The sequence below is a fragment of the Coturnix japonica genome, chromosome Z, assembly GCF_054131305.1.
Source record: "Coturnix japonica strain WE chromosome Z, WE-NBRP24, whole genome shotgun sequence".
In the NCBI taxonomy this organism is placed as follows: Eukaryota; Metazoa; Chordata; class Aves; order Galliformes; family Phasianidae; genus Coturnix; species Coturnix japonica.
The window spans coordinates 13,633,418-13,644,614 of record NC_140702.1 but is presented as its reverse complement, the minus strand read 5'-3'; the positions used below and the strand labels follow the sequence as shown (position 1 = coordinate 13,644,614).

The 11,197-nt window shown below is 39.8% G+C and overlaps 1 long non-coding RNA gene across 1 annotated transcript; it reads left to right on the top strand.

The window, feature by feature from the left end:
* Nucleotides 1-1,243: 1,243 nt before the first annotated feature.
* On the top strand, nucleotides 1,244-1,665 carry LOC107306552 (uncharacterized). Its single transcript, XR_004305717.2, has 2 exons — nucleotides 1,244-1,437; nucleotides 1,582-1,665. It is a non-coding gene; the product is annotated as an uncharacterized LOC107306552 (long non-coding RNA).
* Nucleotides 1,666-11,197: the final 9,532 nt, after the last annotated feature.

Sequence of the window (11,197 nt, the reverse complement as noted above, 5' to 3'; positions counted from 1 at the left end):
CACATCTTCTTCTCAGTTTTCATAATTATTCCTCCTTCCTGTCTTTTGCAATAATAACAAGATTTATTTATTTGTTTGTTTGTTTGTTTATTTTTGCTTTTCACCTGATTTAGTCAATAGAAATCACTGAAGAGACTACTGGTGGTTTCTGTGGAGGAGGTGTGAGTGCCCTTCACTACTGTGCTAAGTCTATGAAGTTATTTCCCTCCTTACTTCCCAGTACCATTGTTAATCAAGCACCCTGGACACTGCCTGGCCTTGAGGAGCATCATCAGTGCCCTGCATCCCACTGTGTGTCATCATCTTGGCATCACCAAAGAGGGTTCCCCCACTACAGGAACCCCTCTGAGGTGGAGGAATTGACCTTTGTGACAGGAAATTCATCAGCTCTATCAAAGCACCTTCACCTGAGAGAGAAAAGCTTTGGCTTGTGATTCACTGCTGCACTCCAGTACTTAGGAAATCATCTGCTTCAGATCTTACTCACCTTGCTATTGGAAAATTACAGCTGAAAGACCCAATAGCCTCACTGCAGCTTCGTCAGCTATGAATTTGTCCTGAAAAGAAGTCAGTCAAGGGAAAAATTATGGGAAATATTATTGTGTTGGCAGCCACAGAGGGGAAGGTACAAAGAAAGGGTGTGACAGAAACATCAAATATAGGGAAAAAACATGAAAATAATAATTTTAAAAATGATAGTAACATAAGGAAGAGAAAGTGGATAAAATCCTGAAAAAAAAAAAATAAATTCAGATAGATTGATACTGGGTGAAAAAGTAAATAAATCAATCTACTGAGCTTCAATTCTGTTATTGTCAATAAAAGCATTTAGGATTTAAATCATCCTGCAGCATCTGCATCCCACAGACTGTGACTAATGACATTCTCCAGCACAGAGAGATGCTCCTCTTGCTGGAGCTGTCTGTGTGCCTGTGTGCAGATGGGTGTGTGCATACCTGTAAAAGTCAGTCTCAGTCAGATACTGCAGTTGTGAAGCAGCCAAGTATGGGAAAGAATGACCAAACATGGAGAGGACTGAATAGCTCATTGAGTACCCCATCCCTAATTCTTCCCATACTCAACAGCTGCTGACATTACCAGTTTTTCAGCATTCATGTCTGGCCTTTTTATGTATGAGAGAAGCAAATAGCACAGCCATTTTGCTACTGCAGATGTGCTGTGGATTTGTGACAGTGTAGTTTTGGAAAACTTTCACAAGAGGGAGTAGAGACCTAATATTTCTGCTGGTCGTTTCAACAGCTGGCATACAGTACTGCAGTAGCAATCTGCGGCATGCTTTGTTGTAGATATCTGATAATTCCTCTATCAGAAAATAATGTTTTGAATGCAGCTATATGACAACGGATCCTTCACCATCTTGATGTGCCTCTGATTCCCTCTGGGGAGCGATTTAAAAGATACAGACTAATACACAAGGTGAGTCTGTAAACAGAAATCATCCCAGGCTTATTCACCAGGGAAATGCTGTGCCTATTTTATGCCTCTCAGATGCTTTGGTGGAGAAGAGTTTTGGATTACCTAAAAGAAAAAGAATTCACCCTCTTCCTTCTGTATTTTCAGGAATACAGAAATGATTGTGTTTACCACAGGCAAAACCTGAAGGTCAGATCCTCTTCCACATGACCCTTCGTTCTGCTTTGGAAGGTAGGGAACTCTTGGATGCATTGCTTTCCACAACTCTGTTCCCTCAAATGGCTTAAAAGTCATTGTAACACCTATGAGTACTGTGAGCTTCTCAGCTACAAGCCCACAGGATGCTGTGGGATGCTGATCAAAAGTGTTGGGCAAGGAAACCCTTATGTGAAGACAAACTCAATTCTCACACTTTGATAATGTTTCCAGGTGCCATCCCAAGTGCAGGTCAGGAACTTGTGAGAGAGAAGTGATGATTGTTAAGATTATTTATTGGATTATTTTCTGGATTATTTTCTGACTTCCCAGAGCGTGATTTAGGGATATAAAAACATTATAATGAACTCTAGCCCTTTCCCCACCATGTGCCACACTCATGGCAGCCACTTGCACTATCACCCACAGGAGAGTCAGGTAGATCTGTTTCTTGTGCATATGTTTTCTGTGAATCAAAACTAAGAGTGCACATATATTTAGAAATTAATGTTGTAAAGGACGATTTCAAGGAAGGGCTTTGGCCTGGCTGACCAGAGTGCCCGTAACAACAGTCAGCAATGGTAATTAGTGCTAATTATCCTCATATCCATCTCAGGCTGAGCAAGCAGAGTGCTTTCCTGCAGGCTGGAACACAAAGGTACATATGTTGTACTCAGATACTGTAAGGAATGTCATCTGTGGAGATCTGTCCATCCTTGCAGAGGTGTGGGGCAGTGGGGAGGACTGGCAGGAGCCTGAACACAGAGGCAGAGTAGTAAAACTAGCAGTAAAAAGCTGGTTGGTAGGCAGTGGTAATTCTATGAGGCTTGAGGAGTCACCAAGAAAACACAGACCAAACCATGAATCTTAAAATAGTCTGCTCCTTCGGACACTTCTTCACATTCTTCCACCTCATCCAAAATCAACACCTCTCTAGAAGAGCAGTCATAACAAGGGCATAAACTCAGAGAGCATTGGCATAAGAGGAGCAGCATAAATCAAACCCTATTTCCAGGCTACAGAGTGTCACTGTTTCCATACTCTTAATTCCTTCCCCAGTCACTTCCAGCTCATGGCTGGTGCCTTTGCCAAAATATCACGGCATAAGTCACCATCAGCTGCACAGTGGAAAAAGTGAGAGCTGGAATCACTATATGCCATACTGCAGTTCTGATCTCCCAGATAAACCTCAAAGCTTACTGGAAAAACCTGTGGCTGAAGAGTTTTCCACAAAAAATGCAACATTGTCAGTCATCAAAATTGTATTGTGAGTAAAAGCAGAGGGAGGGAAACAGAAAAATACTAACAATAGTGGTACAAAATGTCTAATCCATTAAGAATGGATCTTTTAATAAGATTTTCCCTATAAAAGGTGTTAATGCTAGTAAGTTACACTCCAGGCCCATAACAGGGCCAATATCAACATCTCAGGTTGAACTGAAGAAACTGCTTCTCAACATGCATGCTTTTCTCTTGGTTGCACAGCAGAGGGAAGCATGAGGCCCAGTGCTGGGTTAACATGCCCTTCCCTACTGGGAAAACTGAAAAGAGATCTATTTATTAATGACAGAACATTCTTCCACCATGCTATACATAGAACCTATGAAAATGGGTGACAAAATCAAGTATTTGAAATTGAATATATGTGCAAAATTGCACGGCAAATTTGAGCCACTGACAATATTTATAGTTGTAGCACTTAGTCATGGATTATATTTTAGTCATATTCACGTCTGATTTGACGCTGAAGAAGAATACCTTGTAATGGATTTTAATTGTTCACTAATTTCTTAATTTACCCAACTTTGTTAAGATTTCTTTGTTTCTCCCTGGTTAGGAAACTTATAATCACAAGTTGATCATTTCTCTTCTGTATAGAGCCAATGCAGTGAGCATGTATGAACTTATTTACTAAGTTAAGCTGTTCACAGATATTGCCAAAATGACAGCCACCTTCCCTGGAAAGTTTTCCATTTCTCACACTGAAATAAAAGATCCTGTTTACACTATCCTCGAAGTAGAGACATTATATGAAAGTTTTTATGAAAAAAAAAATAAAATGGTAATGAAGCAAAAAGTCCATCTTCATAGCACAGTATGTCGGCCACAACATTAGCTGAGGCCTTATTTCAAACAACTACTAAGAAGCACTCATGAGCAGAAAATATGGTCCACTGGACTTATCCCAGTGGAAATAATGAAACTAATTCTGAAAAAGCCTTTATGTACCTTTGTACAGATCCACTTGACAGATCTGTGATGAGATCTTTAAGGAAAAATATCGTGTTCGAAAACATCTGAGCAATATAATTCACAACCTCAAATTCTGATCACTGTTTTCAAATAGAAAGTGTGTAGAAGCTGGCTCTTTGTGGAGAAAATGCTCAATTTGCAACAAGTCAAGAATGTCCATCAAAACGCAAAATCAGTTATCAACATCAGTCCCCAAATTCCTGATTTTTTAACTCAAATTAATCCCATATTAATCTGCTTTCTGGCCAATGACAAGACTGCATTTCCTAGCCAGGTTATTTTTATGATGAACTCCAGGAATTTTTCTGAAGAATCAGGGAAAACATGATTAAGTCCATACTTGCAGCCATTTTAATGGAGCAAAAGCCCAAAATAAACGAGTTGTGGACTCACAGTGCCCTCAGTACAACCGGTACAGTGGCAGTGCTGAGGAAAGAAAATGGGGCCATCCCCAGGGCCAACTCTGTTGTGTGGTGTTGTACCAAGATCTCAAAATATTATTTTCCTTCATCATGAATTTGTCAAACACTCAGCAGAATCCCTCCATGGACATGAAGTTCTCTGTTCCTGTGATTGCCCTACCACATCCTCAGGCCTTCAGCCTGGGTGAGAACACACTGAAGTTGTGGTAGGACCTTTTCCATGTTATCTGCTGTGGTTGGTGAGTATCATTTCCCTCCATGCACACAATTTGTGTGACATTCCCCCAGAGGTAATCTTGGACTCATCTACATACAGTATTTTTTACAAATGAAAAATAAAGGGATGAAGTAAAATCAAAACAGTTTGCATTTTTCATCTACTCCTACATCTGGTCAGAGTTAAGCTAGGAAGGTATGCTAAGTTTAGCTGCAGTCTATAAAAATACTTTGAATTTTAATATATTTTCCCGTGGCATGTCTTTGGTCTTTTTCCAGCCCTGTAGAATGTGGCTTAAGACAGACATCATGTCACAGAAAATATGAAGAAATGCTTGTGAATTGTTTTTTTACCTTTTGTCACCTTTATACCAGGACACTGATATATAGACATATTCACAGGTGGGCACACGCTCCTATTCTTAAGAAGTCATATGCTTCTACAGAGCCTTTTATCTCTTTTTCTTCTTCTTCCTTCCCAGAAAAGAAAAAATAAATAAAGAAGAATTAGAAAATCCAGATCCCAGGGCAGAAGTTAAAACAAGACAGATGTGTTTTTCATTTGTACATTTTCCCAACTGACTCCTTGAGGATTTTTTCTTCTGATCTTATCATCAGCATTGACTTGAAGAGCTGCTTATTGCTTCGAATGAACCATGTTATGGGAGACATTTAATATCTAGAAGTATTAATAAAACTTCGTTTTTAACTGATTTACATCCTAAGGTTACTTTCACTTACTTAAGGAAATGTTACTTACTTTGCAGGTACAAGTACCCAACAGAGAATTCACTTCTTTTTTTAATGCTTGTGATATGATTTGGTTCACGTGCTCTTGATCCTGGCTGTACTTTAGGTGTATCACTTGGCCAAGGAGGGGTTTTAGAGGGGACATAAAAGAAAAACAGCAAAGGCTTTTTCCATTTTCCTTAATTACCTCGTCAAGATGGTGCTGAAAGGGGCAGGTGAAGGGTAGTCTGTTCCCATGGATAATATGATTTACTTATTTTTAAAACAGAATGCATCCCCTCAGGCCTCCACTAGATGAATGTTGATCATATCTCTTGTTACATAGGATACTGCCTTCTTTTCCATCGCAACTTGAAATGCTCTTTGTGAAGCTCCTTTACTTTGTATTGCCTTTCTTCTGACCTCTCATTCCAAAACATTCCTAGCCCTGCAATAGTAATAATAATAATAAATCTAGCTGACATGTAAAAGCAGTGAAGTTATTCTTTTATCACTGTTTTAGGTTTAGTATAAGAGTGATTTTCTGTGATGTTAAGGAACGTACCTATGAAGATCTATGCCTGAAGAATGTGATTCTGAAAAGTATTGCAGATTGAAGACTTCAGCCATGCTTCTTGAAAGAAACTGCCAAAATGTCATGCAGCACCAAAACTGCATTCTTATAGCACACAGGTAAGTACAGTCTTGTTGTTTTGTTATTCTGATGTCTGCATTTTAATGCCTCCTTTGGCACCTGCCAGTGGTGCTGCTCCCACAGCATCTATGTGCTTGCAGAGAAAACTAGTCCAACATTTGCAGCACTGAGATCCAGAACACTCTGCCTACTAGCATGAAAAGCAGTAGGGGCAGAGCCAACCTCACATTTACTGCCTGCCTTTCCCAAGCAGCTATCAATACACTCCGTATGAGCAAGGATGCCCAACAATCTGTACCCAGACAAAATCTCTTCTGGTTGCTCATTGACTTTTTGCAGAACACTTCTCAAAGGTCCCATTAAATCGATCGGGTATAAAAAACATGTGGAAAGCTGTGCTTCAGGGAGGCATCCAGAATCTATATTATCAAGTGCTGCTGACACTGAACTACATGTCTACTTTTCATCATATGATAAAGATTTGTTAGTTTTGAAGCCTTTGTGATCTCTTTGCCAGTAAGGGTGCAAAGCTAGGCTAGATCCATTGAAGCTAAGGATGTTCCAGTGCCATGTAATAAACAACACAGAGTAACAAGGTTGAAGATGTGCTAATGGTAGATCCCCAGCAAGCAAAAGGCAGATACTCTTTTTTTCACTTTTCATTTCAAATTAGAATGGCCTAAAGACACTCATAAAGTTTGAGTACTTCCACTTGGCAGTCTGAGTGCTCCCTTTCCATTTCTCCCTCTTCCACATTTCTCTTCCTTCCCCACATTCTGGTTTTGTGTCATTCTTCACTGTGGTTTCTGAGCATGTTGTAGAGAAAACCATTGTGGAAGACTGAAGTTCTAGATACTGCAGTCTCTGTCTTTTCTTGTCTACCTGATGACAGTTGCATTGGATGTTCATGCTTGAGAACAGCAATTTAATGTACACCCAGGCTGTGGTTTTATAGAAAACTTCTTCAGAAATGCGTAAAAGGTGGTAGGAAAATCCTCAGGAAGCCACAGGAAAAGAAAAAAAAAAAAAAAAGAATTAAAAAAAAAAATGATGTCTTCAAAATGTGTATGGTTGAAATTACAGATGATGGTTATGTTCCATAATGCATTTTCCATTTTTGTTTTTCATTTTTTCCTATAATGAGCATTCTATATTCTTCCACTAATAGGGAGAAAATAACTTTCTCTAAAGATAAAATCTCTTGTAAATGACTTCAGTTTCTTCCCAAATTTGTCATCTATATTTCCTCCGCAGTGTGTTTCATTAGGGTGTAAATTCACAATATGCTTCCAATATAGATTATTTTTGGACTTGGTCAGTTACCTTCTTCTCAGTACAGTCAATATCTCAAGTAATTCGGGGGAAGAAAAAGTGAGCTAGAAAAACAAAGTACAGGGACAAGAAAATATATAGATGCTAAATTTCTCAGCTAAATAGACTGAGAAATGCCAGCATGAAAAATACAGCCCAGCCAGGCAGGCTGGTGGTGCATCCATCTGCACATGGGTCTGCACATCTCCTTCGGCAGCCCTTCCCCAGTGCAGAAGCCTCCAGTAAAGACAGAGGGAATAACTTTCTGTGGGCTCCAACTGCTGCTGCTAAAACTGCTGTGAGAATAATACACCTAAGAATAGGTTGCCTGTGAGGGACAAAGAAGCTTCTCCATTAGTGACTTTTAAGATGGCAGATGTCTCTTGACAGTGGTTTTTGCACCGCTAATCCTGCCCTTCTGCAGAACTTTCAAATACTGCTCTCAGATTATCTGGCTGTGATGGTGAAATCTCTTTTTCCAGATTCTCTTTACTCAGCTCTTGTAGTATAAATAGCTACTGTATAAAATATATCATCCTATAATAAATCAGTAACTTAATTCCCATTTATTTCTTTAACTTAATGTATACTTCCATTTTCTTATTTTTAAGACAATTCCTATTTGCATTTTTGGCTTTTTGAATTAATTAGAATAGCCTGACTTACTGCAAGAGAGCAGCTGTGAAGCTCAAGGTGACAGCAAATGAATACAGGAGTGCAGACACTGCCGCAGTTGCCATTAGTGAAACAGAAAGGCCGTTTCCTCTGCAATGAAGAAACACACTTTTCTTGTGATCCAGACAGAATAGGAGGATGTTTGTGGGATGCACTGTATGTGAAAGGATGACTGAGACATGGGGGCCATTTTTGCATCACCCTTACTTTATGGACATCCATATTTAACTCTTATTGTGTCTTCATGCTATGGGGAGCACGGCTGAGTTTAGTTACTGAAGGTTTTCTCCTACACTGTAATTTAAGATGATTTGAGGCTAAATCCTGAAACTTGGAAACTGCTTGGGTGGTTCTAGGTCCCTTGGGCAAAAATCTTTTTACTCAAAACCCCACAAGCTTTAAGGGTGGAGCTGAAGAAGAGGGAAAATTGAAGTGGTAAAATCTTTATTTAAAATGTCAGTTCTGCCTCAAGTGGTATCTGTACTGGTTCTGGCCTTGTGTTTCCTCATACTGCTGGGGCTTTGTTTTATTCTTTAACTAATTGCTACACTTTGCCTGTGTTCATACTAGTGTTCAGTAATGTGTAATGGATATCTACCTCTTATGTGTCAGAGGGCTGTACATCAGTCCACAAAGTACTCAGTGTGCCAGATTAGATTGTATGATCTTTCCATCAAAGATCATCCAATCAGCAAGTGCCATGAGGCTGGGAATTTATCTGGGGCATGTAACTACAGCCAGCCTTAGATAAGCCTACCACAAGACCTCAAAGCTGACCACTGAAATCTGAGATTGTTTCAGTTTGGAGGAAAAAAATTGACCAAAACTTTGTCACCTGTTCCATTATAGAAATGGTCATGTTAAATTATCAACTTAGACTGAAAAAAAAAAGGAAGATTTCACAATGAATTTCCCTCCAGGCACTGATTTTTCTTTCTGCTTTAGTCCAGAGGGTAACTATGGTAACACTAAGGAAAAAAAATGAAAACACTGAAACAACCACCTTTATTATTTATTTTCTGTTGGATTTCATCCCATTTAAAAAAAAAAAAAAAAAAAAAGAAAGGAAAAGGAAAAGAAAAAAAAAGAGAGAAAATTATGCTGTTTCTGTTACATCGCTTTACAGCATGCAATTTTTTAAACGGGTCTTTTACACTTATAGTATGGCTTGGCACTGGCTGCCTTTGAATTTCCATTACATGAGCACTATGCAGTGATGCTGCACCACAGCCTGGAAATTCCTTCAACTGATGAAACTGGATGAGAGAAGAGCAGCCACATGGGAAAAATTAGGGAATTCTGTGGGTTTTTTTTCTTGACTCTATGAAAAATGGACATTTAGGTCTTAGAACCCCTTGCTATCTATCTGCACAAATTAAAGAGAGCGTATTATGGTTCATATTGCTTGTACACAGACGAAAGCTTCTTAATCTTGTATACTTAGACTGAAACCTCCTCTGTACAGGCTCTTTGGCCTTGATTTGCAGTTTGATCTTTAGTTGAACTATATGTTTAAAACAGTTGTTGGTTTGGACAGAACCTATCATAGAATCATGGAATTACAAGATCATTTAAGTTGGAAAAGACCTTTAAGGCCATCTAGTCCAAACGTCAACCCATCCCACTGTGCCCACTAACCATGTCCCTCAGTGCCACATCTGCACTTTTCTTGAGCACCTCCTGGGTCTTCCGAGTAGGTGGATCTCCTGTTTGCCTGTGCAATGCCCTTGTCTGGCTTGCAGCACAACATGAGAAGTTGATGTCACAGACCTACCAATGTGAAGATAAAGATCTAAGGACAGCAGCAGAACAGTAGTAGAAAAGATGAGCAATTGAGATTTTCTTGGTAGCAGAGGAGAGTGAAAATCATGGTCAAGGGGAGAAAAAGAACTTAATAGTTAAACACAGAAAAAAAATAGGTCTATGTGCCACACCACACTTTGGAAGATGAGACAGGGATTGCAGCAATGAGCTGTTTCTCAGGAAAATGAAGGATGCATCTTGTTAGGCACTCATCAATTATTAATACTCTGAATTGAGACCACAGGCACTTGGAAATGATGGAGCTGGACTGGAACATCTGTGCTATGCTTGGGATTCTCAAATGACAGCTCTTCCTGCTGACAGACAGTGAAAGAGGTATTTTATGAACCTGGAAAACTTAGCAGCAATTGCAGTTACTACAGCAAAGCAAAAATGACTTGGTTTGAAGAAGAAAATGAGAGGCAACCTCTGTAAAACCACCCTACTGCTGCATTTTGTCCTGAACAGAAAAGTATTCAATTCTGTTTAGGGAACCAGAAGGATGATACTAGCACACCAGCATACCACAGGTCACATCACTGTGCAATCAGATCACTGTCTGCCCAAAAATGCATATGATGCTTTGCATTTGTCAAGACTCCTCAGGTATTCTGGTGCAGCCCAGCAAATTGTTAAGACCCCAAAGCAGCTGAAACTGGAAGTTTTTGAGTCAAGAGATTCCCCAGACAGGAAGTTATTTATTGCTGAATGTGCCTGGCTGAAGATCCTCCTCAGTGGAAACCAAAAGATCTCAAGGCAATTTGCTCCAGGGCTTTTCACAGCAAAGCATCAATGCACATGCAGAACACCCCTGGAAAGGACAGTAGTGGAATCTTTCACACATTAAACAAACACACGTGGCCTCAAAGTGACCTGTGGGAGACTATCAGAAAAAGGAGGAAAACATTCCCATTCATCACCAACATCCCACAGGAGCCTTGCTGCCATTTTCCATGGCAGTGTCTGGAGGCTGGGCGCTCTGCATCTTTCCAGCCGAGTGATGAAATGAATTACAGCCTTTTCAAATTGCTGCTCAGGATGTGCTCTGCATACAGATTGTGCGAATTCCTTGGCTTTCACTTGCATCCTGAGTAACTGCCTGTTCTTGAATCTTGTTAATAAATCAGAGATGACACTTGTTCAATTGAACCTTGCACGCAGTGGGATTGCCAGCACGCAGGAACAAAAACACCCTATCACAATTCTCTGGAGATCATAGGTAATAAACAGGCAGTCAAAGAAATCTAGGACATGGTGGAAAATGGAGGTCTTGTGCTGGGAAGGTGAAAATGTACGGCCTGATACTGACTTCTTGTTTTATGACGTATCTTGTAGATGCACCTACAGAGAGGCCTCAAGAACCTATCAATGAAACAGATCACTGTTATTCCCCAATTCAATCATAATTAATTTGGAAGAACTGTAGAAATCATTTTCTTTTGTGTGCACTGTAAATTGGAGTGCATTCCCATACCAAAATTATGTAATGGTGAGGTGTTGGAAA